At 37.7% G+C, this 15,112-nt stretch overlaps 1 protein-coding gene across 3 annotated transcripts in view; it reads right to left on the bottom strand.

Moving 5' to 3' along the window:
* CTNNA2 (catenin alpha 2) overlaps positions 1-15,112 on the bottom strand; it is a 1,115,426-nt gene that overhangs the window by 210,940 nt on the left and 889,374 nt on the right. The window lies entirely within an intron of this gene.

Below are 15,112 nucleotides of genomic sequence, written 5' to 3'. Positions count from 1 at the left end.
GGGTGTAACTATTTGATACTTTGCCATAAATATTCAGCAGGATGATCTATTTTTACATTCATATCTGTCTTGTTCTTCTTTTGAAATGATAAGACAAAATGGTAATTCTGTCCTTCCCCTCTCTCCTTAGAAAATAGGCAAACTTCTGAGTTCCCAGGTTTAGGTTCCTTTTAGTCACACCCAACTCCCTCAAAGGTGACTCCCTTTGTCACCTCCTAGCATACAAGTTAATGGCATTTTGGGATTCCTGAGACTGAGTTAAAGAAATTTCCCACCCATGCATTTGTTTAGAAGATTGATGTCCATCAAGGGGTCATCAATCTAAAGTATACCAGAATGGAAGGAGAAAAAAGAATGGGCCAAACTGACGGGGGGAAGAAAGGAGAAATTATTCCACTGGTGGCTTTTCCTCCACCCAAACTAACTAACTTGCTTCTCATACTCCAGGGGATGTCAGAGTATCTGGGCATAATGAGATTCTGCAATAAACCATTCATATTCAGGCATGAATGGAGTAGATGCCTCCCACCCAGGCCTAGGGTAAGAAAAATAACAGCATGACAATTCCACATTGAAAAATGTGTTTCTACATTTCTATATGTTCCCCAAAGCTTTTGGGAAGAGTCTAGCCATATTAATTTGCCTTAAAATAATAAAATCAAGTGCTATTCTTGTTTATGAGCTTCATGGAGGAAACACATACCCATTATACATATTACCTCAAGAGATTTTCAGAGGAGGAAACAGATGGACTCTGAAGGAATTTGGTTCATTTGAGAATATGTACTACAGGAGAAAAAGTACCAGAGGGTGCCCTGGTTCTTGGAGAAGAAAATTTGGATTACCAATTATTGGTCCTATAATATTGCACTGTTAATAATAAAAATGACACAAAGCACAGAGATAAGATCCTTCATTTAACTGAAAGAACATCTAACTTTTACCTATTTTCAACAATGGCTTTGATTTTGATATTGAACATATTCATGAAGGTCATCATTCATATCAGATTTATGGGGGAAAAATTGGAAGTTTTGAAAGCATGTTCAAGAAAGTTGGCAAAATCAGAATACATTTGCACTTTTTTTAACAAGCAAAATTCTTGTTTCCCCTGAAAGAACCCTAGGAGGAAATTCTTTTTATTCAAAACTTTTATTTTCATCAAAGAATAAGAATAAAGACAAAATGAAAATGTATACAGCTAGTTCTTTCAAATTCCATATCACTGGATCCTGCTTGTTAGAAATCTGTACTGCTTTTAGATTTTCTAAAAAGTAATTTTTTTCAAGTCCACAATCCACCATGTTGAAATGTCCTGCTGAAAGTGATATTCGTCTAGGTGCTATCCTTTCCAATATCTCTTCTTCATTCCTTTCTAACAGTCTTTACATAATTTTCTTCATACTCTGATTAATTTTGTAAGAACCTTTAAGTAAATCAAAGAAAACTAGAAACTGAGAATGCTGTGTATCAAATACAAAAATAAAAAAAAATCATACAATGTTTTATAATCATGACCATGTGGGGCATTCATTGGAGAACAGACTTAAAGATCCTGTTCCAGACTTCCAGTCAAGATGGCATGATAGGCAGGCATGGCTCACCTCTTTGCACAACCACACCAAAATTACAACTAAAATATAGAACAACCATCACTCAGAACCATCAGAAATTGAGTTGAATAGAAGTGTGACAACTACGGAATTAAAGAAATCACATTTATCCAGACTGGTGGGAGGGGCACAGATGTGGAATGGCTGGTCCCTCACCCACATGTGGTGGATAGAATTTCAGAAGGGATATCTCATGTGTGAGGAGTCCCAGCCCCACACCAAGCCCCCCAGCCCAGGGGTCCAGTGCCAGGAAGATAAGTCCCCAAAATTTCTGGCTGCAAAAACCAGTAGGGATTGAGTTGGTAGAAGAAACTTCTCAAACCCCAAGTAATTCCTCTTAAAGAATTCACACACAAACTCACCTACTCAGACTTACTTCCTCTGAGTTCCTTCACTGGGATAGCAACTTGAAAGGCACCAGTGGTATACAAGGAGAAACTGAAGTGTCTGGAATCAAGACAAGCAGAGGCCATTGTCCCTTTTATAAACCCTCCATCAACAGAGCCACAGAACTGGCAAGCTGGTGCCATATCTGAGTCTACATCAAGCTGGCTAACAATGTTTGACCCACCTTGGAGATCCCCAGAGACTCCACCCCACCCAAGTTATCAGCCCACCTAAACTGCTTTTTCATATGAATTGCTGGTCTTGGCTCCTGCCTCACAACTTCCTAAATCCTATCAACAAGCCACAGCTGGCCTCAGTGAGCCCCAGGCCCAATACTAGCAGCAGCCAGCCTACATTCACAGGTTGGCTTCACCTGGGAATCTCCAAGCCAAGCCCAAGTAGTAGCTTTCTCAGATTGCTTTATAGCTCAGGCAAGGCAAACTGAGAAAGACACAGGTGGGGTCTGACCTTGGCCTGAATCTCAGGACTAGGTCACCCAATGGACAGCTACAGACCACTTCAGACACTGCCACCCTGCACGACTGATCTTCCACAGGGGGTGGAGGTTTGTATTAAGTAGTCACAGCCAATCCTTGCTGTTGAGTAAATCTGAAAGGACTGGCCTGGTTAAATCCTTCCCATTGACCTGCCAAAAGCAATCAAGGCTCAACTATAAGAGGAGGGTGTACTCAGTCCACATGTAGGGAGCATCTTGAATACTCATCTTGGGTGATAGAGGAGGCTGTGCCACTGGACCCTCCAGGACACCTACCCTATTAGGGCACACTACCAAGTCAAAAGGTCAAAGAAGCTCTACCTAACACATAGAAAGAAACAGGGAGCCTGAAAAAACAAGGAGAAAAAGAAACATGACCAAAATGAAAGAATAGATCAAAACTCCTGAAAGCAAGCTAAACAAAATGGAGATAAGCAATCTATCAGATACAGAGTTCAAAACACTGTACATAAGGATGCTCAAGGACTTAGTAAGGACCTCAACAGCATAAAAAAAAACATCCAGTCAGAAATTAAGTATACACTAATTGAAATAAAGAATAATTTCCAGGGAAACAACAGCAGAGTGGATGAAACTGAAAATCAAATCAATGATATATAAGATCAGGAAGCAAGCAGCAGCCAGTCAGAAAAACAAGAAGAAAAAAGAACCCCCCCCCCCCCCCCCGCCAAAAAATGAGGATACTATAAGCAGCCCCTGGCACAACTTCAAGAGGTTCAACATTCACATCATGGGGTGCCAGAACAAGAACAGAAAGAGAAAGAAATTGGAAATCTAGTGGAAAAAATAATGAAAGAAAACTCCCCTAGTTTGGTGAAGGAAATAGACATGCAAGTCCAGGAAGTACAGAGAGTAGCAAACAAGATGGATACAAAGAGGCCCCACTCCAAGACACATCAGAATTAAAATGCCAAAAGTTAAACATAAAGAGAGAACCTTAAAAGCAGCAAGAGAAAAGAAGTTAGTTACCTACAGGGAAGTTCCCATAAGGAGGTCACCTGATTTCTCAAAAGGAACACTGCAGGCTACAAGGGATTGGCAACAAATATCCAAAATCATGAAAAGCAGGGACCTACAGCCAAGACTGCTCTATCCATTACAGCAATCATTTAGATTTGAATGGCAGTTAAATAGCTTCCTGGACAAGAAAAATCTAAAGGAGTTCATCATCACTAAACCATTATTATACGGAATGTTAAAGGGACTTATCTAAGACAAAGAAGATAATGAAAACTATGAACAATAAAATGGCAAAAATACAATCTATCAACAATTGAATCTAAAAACAAACTAAGCAAATCAGAAGAACAGAGACAGAATCATGGATACAGAGAGCATTTTTAATGTTGCCAAATGGGAGGGTGTTGTGGGGGAATGGGTGAAGAGGTGAGGGGATTAAGAAGTACAAATAAGTAGTTACCAAATAGGGATGGGGATGTAAAGTACAGTATAGGAATAGAGTATCCAAACAACTTATATGCATGACCCATGGGTGTGAAAGATGGTGGGGGGATTGCTTGAGGGAGTTGGGGTGCTGGGTGGAGTGGGAGCAAAGAGGGAAAATGAGGACAACTGTAATAGCATAATCAATAATATATATATATATTTTTTTTATAAAGATCATGTTCCAGAATATAGTCTATAACTCTGAGTAGGTCTATGTAATGAACAGGTCAAATGTGGACACAGTACAACAAATTCCCTCTAAGACGATGTGTTTCTACAAGTTGGTTGCCTCATACCCACCTGGAAAAACTTCACAAAAATTCAGAATCCTACACTTCATTTGAGACATACTGAATGAGACTGTTTTGGGTTGGGGAGCTTAGAAACATGCATTTTGCAAACTTCCTAGGTGACTCCTGACAATTTAGAAAATCCTGTTCTAAGCACTACAATTCCAAAAAAGGTCAGGAACACCCACACACTGCTGAGATGGCAACATTCCATGCTTTTTATTTTTAATTAACCTTTGCCACTACCTATAAATATTTATTGAACACTTTGTGCAGGAATAATTACTGGAGTCTTCATATATCCAATCACATGTAATGCCAATTTTTGAAGCAGATACTAACAACATTCCCCATGTTCCTGATGAGGAAGCAGCAGCACAGAAATGCTGAGTGATCCACCCAGAGCTACACATCCTATGAGTGATGAAGCCAGGCTTTGAAAGCTTTGCCTCCTGACTTTTCCTTATCCTGGTAGGGACAACTTTTTTATTGTCTTCTCTACCCATCATTCCAACCATCCCCCCATTATTCTGGTATTTATGTCTAGCTAAAATATCCTCTCTCCTCCTCTCCACATAGCCAACTTCTACTGTTACTGCATGAACTAACACTTCCAAATGCTCCGACTCTTATCTCCCTTGACCTAAAATCAAGTTTCCCTAGCTGGTTAGATGACAAGGAATCATAAAATTTAGAGCTGAACTCAGCTGATCTATCCAAACATTTTCTATCAAGGAGTAGCTAAAGCTCAGAGAGGTTAAGGGACAATAGACAGTATACAGACTTTGGATTCAGGCAGATCAAAATTTGAAACCTAGCTTTGTCCTTCACCAGATAGGAGACCTTAAGATGCTATTTTAACTTTTTTCAAGTCTCTCTTACAAACTGCAAAAGGCATCTGTGAGGATGTATGAAACACATGTGAAGTGTCCCATATGACATGCACAGGAAGCACACACCACATTTCAGGCACCTTTTCTTTCCCAGAGACTTTCAAAGGCTTCCCTGAAATATCAAACTAGTAATACCTCAATCTTCATGTGTCCTCAATGTGATGATGCAGGCAAAGTTTTAACTCTAAGGTCTCAACAACTTTTTGAATTGGGCACTATTATTAATTTCATTCTCACAGATGAGAAACTTGATGAGAGGTATGGAATTTTCCCAATATTTCCTTGTTAGTTAATGTCAGTCCCTGATTTTATGTCAGCTCTGAGAGCCCAATTTCAGGACTCTCTCACTTTACCACATACTATACTACTCAAGAAACTATGATAAGACCACAGGTTCCATTTCCAAGTTAAGAGTTCTTTCTACTAGCCCATGAATACTGGCTTTGTCTCCCCAAGTAAACAATAAATGGTAAAAGCAGAGGTTATGCTCTGTTTATTCTCTTTCCCTTTCAATGCAAAGCTCACAGATGGTGTTCAATAAATAATTGTTAATGGACTGATAGGAAAAAGAAATGAATGGCAACCTGCAAAATTAATTTTCTCACTCTGTCAGTTTGCATTAATCCTATTATGGGTTGAAAATTATACCATTTGAAAGCAAGGATACATAACTGGGATGAGGAGGCTTGTTCAGCCTCCATTATTGTCTGGTGATTTTACAAAAGCAAATGACATTTCTCTGAATCAACACTAAAGAGCATCACTCACTGTGTACACATAGGCCAAAGGTACAAGTAAGTGACCTTTGGTCCCACAGGAAGGCTGTCCTTATTCCATACAATTAATAATGCTTTTAAGTTATCAGTTCATCTTTCCCCCAGCTGCATATCTTGAAGAAAGATTAAAGCAGGTCAATGGTTAATGACCATTGACCACATCACCATACTGTCCCAAAAGAAAAATTGTGAGAATCACTTCCTTACTGCAGGTGTCTCTCACTGCCAGCCTTAGGTGTGTCTTATAGGAAGTAAGAGAGAGAGACAGAGAAATAGAAATTCTTGACCCTGGCAGAGCTAAGGTCACTCCGTTTTCTGTTCTGAGATATATGGAGAGTAATTAATGAGAGAAAATAAGACAGGGATGATGGCAAAGATGATGTGAGCCTTTGTCTGGGTCTTTTCTAAAGTCACTCACAATTGTATTTTGTTTGGCAAGGGGAGAGATTTACAAGTGCAAACTCATTAAATTTTTCTCCTCTTCTAGAGGAAGTGAAGGTGTTAGCATCTCCATTTAACAGAAAACAGAGGAAAAGAGAGAGGATTCACAACCTGAAGTCTTACACCAACTGACCACTCTCTTATCTCAAGAAATGGCACATGGGAACCTCTTGGAAATGGGAAATGGGAAGATATTAAGAAGCAAAAGCAACATGTCAGGGTTCTACTGGGGGTCTGGGTCAGTGTGTGTTGAGAGAATGTGAGTTATGAGAATGAACTACATGGCTCAGGATTGGTTTGGGGTACTTAGCATTTACACTACAGTCCTATAATTCTGACAAAAGTTTCTTATGTGGTCCCAAGGCTGGGTAATGTTTGCATTAAAATCCACTGCCGAGCCCTCTGACCTACTCTGTGGAAGTATACATCAATGAATGAAGAGCTTTGAGTGACCGATTCATTAATGACCATTGACCATATCATCATGCTGTCCCCAAAAGGGGGCCTGAAGAGGGATAACTAGAAAGGCTGAGGCATGGAATGTGGGTTGATAAGTAGAACAGATATGCAAGAATGGCCTACATAAAGTCCTGCTTATTTGCTTTTTAGATAAGTAATTAAGTAATTTTTGTCATATTTGTAAACCTGTAACAAGAATATACTCACTCTTTCTGAAGGCTACTAGTACTTTTGCAGCTGATACCCTGAGGTCTTTAGGAAGAAAGATGCAGAGGAGGGATAATGCCATCTCCCTCCCTGATGACTTTGGCAAGACTGGGGTCTCTCTTTGGTTTCTAGTCAGAAATAGTATTTATTTTTGCAAATCTGACTCCTTCTTTAACTGGTGATATACCTAAAAGAGATATAACTCTGAGCTAAAGCTTTTAGAATAACACCATCAATCATACTAGAAATAGTAATAGCAACAATGAGTGGATGATGATGATGATGATGATGATGATGATGATAGAGTTTATAGGGCACTATTCACCAAAAATGTTTTTTTTGGTTTACATAATATTCTCCACTTTTCACAAAATCCTACAAAGCCAATATTATTATTATCCCCATATATCAGGTGAGAAATGTGGCACAAAGAGGTAGAGTAGCTTGCCCAAACTCACACAACCAGAAAAAGATGGCTTGGATATTTCAACTCAAAGAGTTCAATGGTGTTGCACAAAAACTGCCATAGTGCCCACATTTCTACCTACGAGGAAAACGTTTTCAGTTCCAACTCCACGTAAGATCGACTTTTCCTGTCATAGAGGGATGATGTCCACCACCCACCATACTAACCTGCCAAAAAGAGAGCTCACAGCATGTTAGCTCCCAGAGAGAATCTAAGGTAGAGAATCAAGATGCTGGAATGACATGCAACTATTTCCTTACCTTGTAAAGAAGCAAAGACAGTTGCTACCAGAGGCTTCCAGTTCAGCAATGACTAGGGTTCAAAGTCTCACTCTAGCACTTAGTGGATATGTGACTTTAGATAAGCTACTAGATCTACTGAGGTTTTGGTGTCCTTATTCCCGAGAAACTACTACCTGTCTCCTAGGGTTCATTACAAATATTAAATGCAATATTGTAAGAAAAGCAGCAAGCATAAGATCTACCATGTAGTTGACATTCATTAATTGGCAGTTATTATTATCATTAGCATTGTATTGGAAGGGAGTCAATGAGGGAATGTGAGTTATGAGAACTAGCTATGTGGCTCATGGTTTGTTTGGAGTACTTAGCATTTACACTTACAGTCCTATAATTCTGACAAAGGTTTCCTGTGTCGTCCCATGGCTGGGTAATAAAACAAACAGTCTTTAAGATCCACTTCCCAGCCCTCTGACCTACTCTGGAGAAGTGTCAATAAGGTGAAGAAGCCTCTGATCAAGCACAGAAGTTTTGACTATGATTTCCCAGAGATTAACAGTTAGACCCTTAAATGAAGAATTGAGACTTCTTGCACTGATGGAGTTTCCAGAGGGTGATTTCATGGAATTGTCAAAATCCTGGATAGACAGGCATATAACTTTAGACATACTGAATGAAGTTATTAGCAGTTTCTAATACAGGAGAAAATGTGAACTGGTTATGTAGGCCACTATATAGCCTTTAGAGTATATTGAATGTGAATGAGATAAAAATACATTAAGTATAGATATTTACTGTTTTTCCCATTCTCTCTCCTTCTGAAGAGGCAAGCTATTTCCATGTGGAAATAGATTGATGACCAAGGATGCAGAAATGAAGAAGCTGTAGATAAGAAGAAAATGAAAATAAAGATACAGAGGATCAGAAAAGAGAAGGGGGAGTAAGAAAACAAGGTTCTAAGGGCTGGGGTTCTGAATGTAACAATCACAGCTAGTATTTCATTAGAACTTTCCATGTGTCATGTCCAACTTTAGGTTCACTATATATTAGTTATATCACCCTCACAAACACACTAACATTACTATTCTACAGATGAGTGAACTTTTTTGCAGACAGTTTGCATAATGTCAGGATAGCCCAGTGAACAAGTGGTAGAACCAAGATTTAAAACAGGCAACCGGAATTGTAAGTCTGCTCTTAGTCACTCTGCCATATCAGAAGAGATTGGAGTGGTAGCATGAAAAAGGACATTTGAGAATGGGAAAAATTTACAGAATAAAAAATGCTAAGCAAATTTTTGCTGCATAATTCTTTCTCCCCTGTATACTCTTAGTCAAAATGTCAGTGGAGGGCCATTAAAGCTATTCTTCAAAGCATTCTGAGCTAGACCTGTGCTTCCTTTGGGACATTTCACCACTGCAGAGATTGGTCTTAGTGCTCGATCAAGAAAGCCCACTTGTATTTGGGTTACAGATAAAAATATAAACTACCTATCATTGTCTTTGCAGGTTGAGAATTATTTTAAAAAACACACACACACTTTTGGAAATGTCCTAAAGGCTTGCACTTAAGTATAAATACCTAAGTTCCCCAACTCCTGGTGTGGCTAAAGATAGGTAAGCAGCCTCATTGGAACAATCCCTTAGCTGAGCCCATTTTGCCTGACTTACCACACATAATTCTGGTTTCCACTTTCTGCTGTAGAAACATATCTTACATGGGCATCTCTTGCTTCTCAGTGCTGCTGACTGAGTTCCCTATCTCCTGCTTTCTTCTAAGTCAGGCATATGAGACCTGCTTGTCATCTCTCATTTTACCTGATCCTCAGCCTCAACTTATTTCCTATGTGACTTGTGACATACGTTTGGCCTTCCCAGTTGTGTCTCCACTGCTTAACAAAGCTGATTGCTTATGTAACTTGTAAAATTTTCTACCTACACGAGCCCTTTTTAGGAGCCACAGCCTCCTACTATCTTGGAATCACATCACACAAGTTATGGAGATAAAAGAACAAAGTATTGCCTATGGTAAAGAACTGTAATTTTTTTAAATTTCATCACTAGAAGCTAAAACTGCTTTCCCCCATCCTAAACCAAGATGAGATTTTAAGACAATCACTTTATTTTTAATGCATAGCCATTGTATTCTTTAAAAAACTTTGTTTGTTTGTTTTTTCATCTTTGTTAACCTTCAGCTTTACTTCTCCAACTTTAAGTCTTGGAACAAATTGATAGTGCTTTTCTCCTCCCTGAAAAGTTAAGAACTTCACAGGAAGAATCAGCTATCTAGTCTGTGCAGCCAAATATACCTTCTCAAAAGGAACTTTTCCAATAATTTACTTTTAAATCCCAGGGACTACAAAAGTTTCAAAACCTTACCAACTATGTTAATTAATATTTGATTGACAAATATTCTGTTTCTCTCTCCTTCCAGACACTGTGAAGGATTTAATCCCACAAATACTTGAACATAGGTCTATCCAGGTAAACTTTCTCCAGTCAGTAGAAATATGTGCCACTTCCAAGCGGAAGCTTTAGAACCTACTGCACACTTGGCCAGATTCACTTTCTCCTCAGCTACAAATACTGGTATGTTCCAGCCATAAATACTGGCTGCTCCAACAGCCCAAGTCCTGGAGTGAGGATGACCAAAGGAATAGAAGCTCCCAAATAATCCTAGAATTCTCAAAGGACATGTAGTAGGAGAAAAAAATAGATCTGTGCTATTTTAAGCCACTGAGAGTCAGGTTTGTTTCCTACTACTAGACAACCAAGCCTGTTCTACCCCACCTATCTGATGCAATTTGAGAGCACAGGACAGAATTTGGAATCACAGGTAAGAGAGACCCTCTACGGAGTATCACCTAATGTTTTTATGACATTTGGGTTGCAACTTGGCCGATGCTTCCTTTTGATGCTTACAGTGGACACAATTCTCCTTGCGAAGTTCTATCTTTCCTTCTCCACACGTCATTAACAGGAAGGAGGTAGGGCTTTAATGAACTAGAACAAAACCCTTAAGGAATAAGGACAAAGAGAAGTACCAACTTTTTATAAATATGTGAGCAGTCTTATACCCAAATATGTATGTCAAGTCATGTCAATCAGCCCTCATGGCCATGGGTTGGTTCAGTGTAAAGATAGAAACACCTTTAATTTCTTTAAATCTATAACCATCTTAAGAGTTAGAAATTGCCTATCATAAAAAAGCAATGATCAAGAGAGATTCTTTCTTGAGATACAAAAATGATTTGACACATACAAATCAATAAATGTGATACACATTAAGAGAATAAAGGATAAAAAGCATATAATCATTACAATAGATGCAGAAAAGCATTAGAAAAAAATTAACATACTTCATGTTAAAATTAAAATCCTCAGTTAATTAGGTATAGAAGGAATATATCTCAACATGATACAGGCCATATATAAGTAGTTCATCACTAACATCATACTCAATGGTGGAAAGTTAAAAGTTAAAGGTAAGATCAGGAACCAGGGAAGGATGCTACTTTTACCACTTCTATTTAACATAGTACTGTAAGTCCTAGCCATAGCAATTAATCAAGACTAAGAAATACATGAGATTCATATCTGAATGCTGAGTACAATTATCTGTTTATGATTTTAAAACCCTAAATACTACACCAAAAAATTGTTTGACCTACTAAATAAATTCAATAAACTTGCAGGATACAAAATCATCATACAACAATCAGTTGTAGTTCTATGCACTAACAATGAACCATCTAAAAAATGAAATTAAAAAAGCAATTCCATTTATAATAGCATCAAAACAATAAAATACTTACAAATAAATTTAACCAAAAATTGAAGACACAAATTAATTAAAAGAATCTCATGTTCATGGATTAGAAGAATTAATATTGTGAAGATGTCTATACCATCTAAAGTGATCTACAGATTCAGTGCAAATCCTAACAAAATTCCAATGGAATTTTTCACAGAAATAGAAAAAATAATCTTAGAACTTTCATGGAACCACAAAAGACCCCAAAATATCCAAAGCAATATTGAGAAAAAAAGAAGAAAGCTGAAGATATCACACTTCCCTGGTTTCAAATTAAATTATAAACTTACAGTAATCAAAACAGTATAGTACTGGCATAAAAAGACACATAGACCAGTGGAACAGAATTGACTGCCCAGAAATAAACCCACACACATACCATTAACTAATTTTGGGTAAGGCATTAAGAATATACAATCAGGAAAGGTGGTCTCTTTAAAAAGGGTGCTCTGAAAACTACATATCTATTCTATATGAAAAAGAATAAAGTGAGACCCTTATCTTACACCACTCACAAAAATTAACTTAAAGCCAAATTTCAGATCTCAAACCACAAAACTCCCAGAACAAAAACAGGCAATAAGCTCCTTCTCATTGGTCCTGACAATGATTCCTTGGATAAGACCACCAAAAAGCACATGCAACAAAAGCTAAAACAGATGAGTGGAACTACATCAAACTAAAAAGCTATTCCACAGCAAAAGAAAGAATCAATATATTGAAGAGGCAACCTACAGAATGATAGAAAATATTTGCAAATCATCTATCTGATAAGGGGTTGATATGCAAAATATATTTATAAAATTCATACAACTCAATAGCAAAGAAAGAAGAGAGGAAGAGAGAAAGAAGGAAGGAAGGAGGGAAGGAAGGAAGGAAGGAAGGAAGGAAGGAAGGAAGGAAGGAAGGAAGGAAGGGAGGGAGGAAGGAAGGGAGGAAAGAAGGAGAAGGGGAAGGGAAGGGAAGGGAGGGAGGAAGGAAGAAAGACAAAGGAAGGAAGGAGGAAAGGAAGGAGGAAGGAAGGAAGGGGGGAAGGAAGGAGGAAGGAAGGAAGGAAGAAGGAAGGGAGGGAGGGAGGGAGGGAGGAATGGAGGGAGGGAGGGAGGGAGGGAGGGAGAAAGAAATCCAACTAATAAGTGAGCAAAGAACCTGAATGAAATATTTTTTCATCAGGTATACGAAAAGGTGCTGACCATCCCTAATCATGAGGAAAATGCAAATCCAATCCACAATGAAATATCACCTCACACCTGTTAGGATGACTACTATAAAAAAGACAAGAGAAAACAAGAGCTCATGGAGAACCCTTGTGCACTGTTGGTAGGCATGTAAATTGGTACAGCCATTGGAAAACAGTATGTGGGTCCCTCAAAAGGTTAAAAATATAACTATCATACAATTCAGCAATCTCACTTCTGGGTATAAGTCCAAAAGAAAAGAGTTCAGTACCTCGTAAAAATAGCTGCACCCCCATGGTCAGTGCATCATTATTCACAGTTGCCAAAATGTGGAAACAACCTAAATGTCCTTTGACAGATGAATAAAGAAAATGTATATATTTATAGATAATATATATAATATATTATATATAGATAATATATAGATATAATATATAGATATAATATAGATAATATATATATTATACAATGTACACTAATCCTCCACACACAAAAAAGAAAATTCTTTCATTTGTGACAACTTGCATAAAACTGGAGGACATTATGCTAAGCAAAATAAACCAGAAAAAGACAAATACTATATGGTAACACTTATATGTGGAATCTAAAAAGAAAAGCCAATTTCATAGAAAAACAGAATAGAATGATGGTTGTCAGGGACTGGGTGAGAGGGCAAGGGGAAGGTGTAAGTCAAACACCACAACATTTCATTTATAAGAATAAGTTCTGCCCTGGCTGGCGTAGCTCAGTGGATTGAGCGCAGGCTGGGAACCAAAGTGTCCCAGGTTCGATTCCCAGCCAGGGTACATTCCTGGGTTGCAGGCCATAACCCCTAGCAACTGCACATTGATGTTTCTCTCTCTCTATCTTCCTCCCTTCCCTCTCTAAAAATAAATAAATAAAATCTTTAAAAAAAAAAAAAGAATAAGTTCTGAGGATCTAATAGTGACTATAGTTTATATGGCTTTACACACTTATATTTGCTGAGAGTAGATTTTAAGTGTTCTAATCACACACACACACACACACACATTAACTATATGAGGTGATAGACGTATTCATTATGTTGATTTTGGTAATCGTTTTACAATGTATACATATATCAAATCATCATACATATTAAACGTACACAATTATATTTGTCAATCATTATTCATTAAAATTGGGCAAAAAAAAAAAGCACAGCCATTTCCTACTCACCAGAACTCAATGGGAGAAGAGGGTTGACTTTCCCTAGTGCTACATTGTCATTTTTTAGAAGTGGTGGCCAATACCTATCATTCTTTTTAATCATTACAGGTTGTTAAGGTTTTTAAGAAAATATTTGTAAGGTATTTATGTTATAGCCAGAGTCCAAGTGGGAGGGAGGCACAGTAGATAACCACTAGTAGATAAACATCAAAGTCACTTTTTACCAGACTTGGTCCAAATATTATTTTTTCACCATAGCCTCTTCTGACAACTCTAATTAAAACTAAAACCCACTCCTCCCAATTTCCCTTACTGCTCCACATTTCTTTTTTTATAGCATTTGCCACTTTCTAATTATTAAATAAGTTACATGTTTATTCTATCATTTGTTATCTGTTTTCTACTATTAGATAAGTTCGCCAAGGGTAGACATCTCTGTATTGTCTACTGATAAGTTCCCCAAGGGTAGAGATCTCTGTATTGTCCACTGATACTTCCCACACATTCATAACAGTGTCTGGCACATAGTAGGTGCTTAATTAATATTGGGCAAATGGGATTGAAATTAGGAGGGTGGAAATTTGGACTCTAGAATCATGTCTGTTACCAACTGGCAGTACAGCATCTCCGGGGAAAACAATTTTCCTAATCTTCCTCTGCAGGGTGTTCCAAGAATCAAATGCATAAAGATGAAAGTATTTTTGAAAAATATAAATATATAGAATATAAAATTATTAAAATACAATACAAACACTCAATGTTATTGTCAAGTACAATGGCATGCAATGCTTCATCTATTCATACAAATTCCACATTTTTTGCAAATATATTCACATTAAAATGCATTGGTAGAAATGAAAAATAAATTGATGATAAATTTTTTCTGACTGCCCTTGTTGCTAGGGTAAATTGCTAGATATAATAAGGTAACCCTGGCTGCAGTTGATACAGCTGGCAAAGGACTCTAAAGTAGTCAAGAAATTATTTAGACTTGAGAAAGTCTAGCTCATAATTACATGATACATTCAATATCATTGTTCTCACTTCCTACCCCTACTGTGTTTACTCACATACTTTTCAGTGAATATTTTATTATCAAAAAGAGAAATGTATTTTTAAATGCATGTTACTCAAGCAGCTGCAGCAACAGGCTATTGCTCACACTAGGAAATTGTATTCCCAGGTGGAATGACAGA

Source organism: Phyllostomus discolor, chromosome 6, assembly GCF_004126475.2.
Source record: "Phyllostomus discolor isolate MPI-MPIP mPhyDis1 chromosome 6, mPhyDis1.pri.v3, whole genome shotgun sequence".
Classification (NCBI taxonomy): domain Eukaryota; kingdom Metazoa; phylum Chordata; class Mammalia; order Chiroptera; family Phyllostomidae; genus Phyllostomus; species Phyllostomus discolor.
This window is presented reverse-complemented; position numbering and strand designations above follow the sequence as displayed.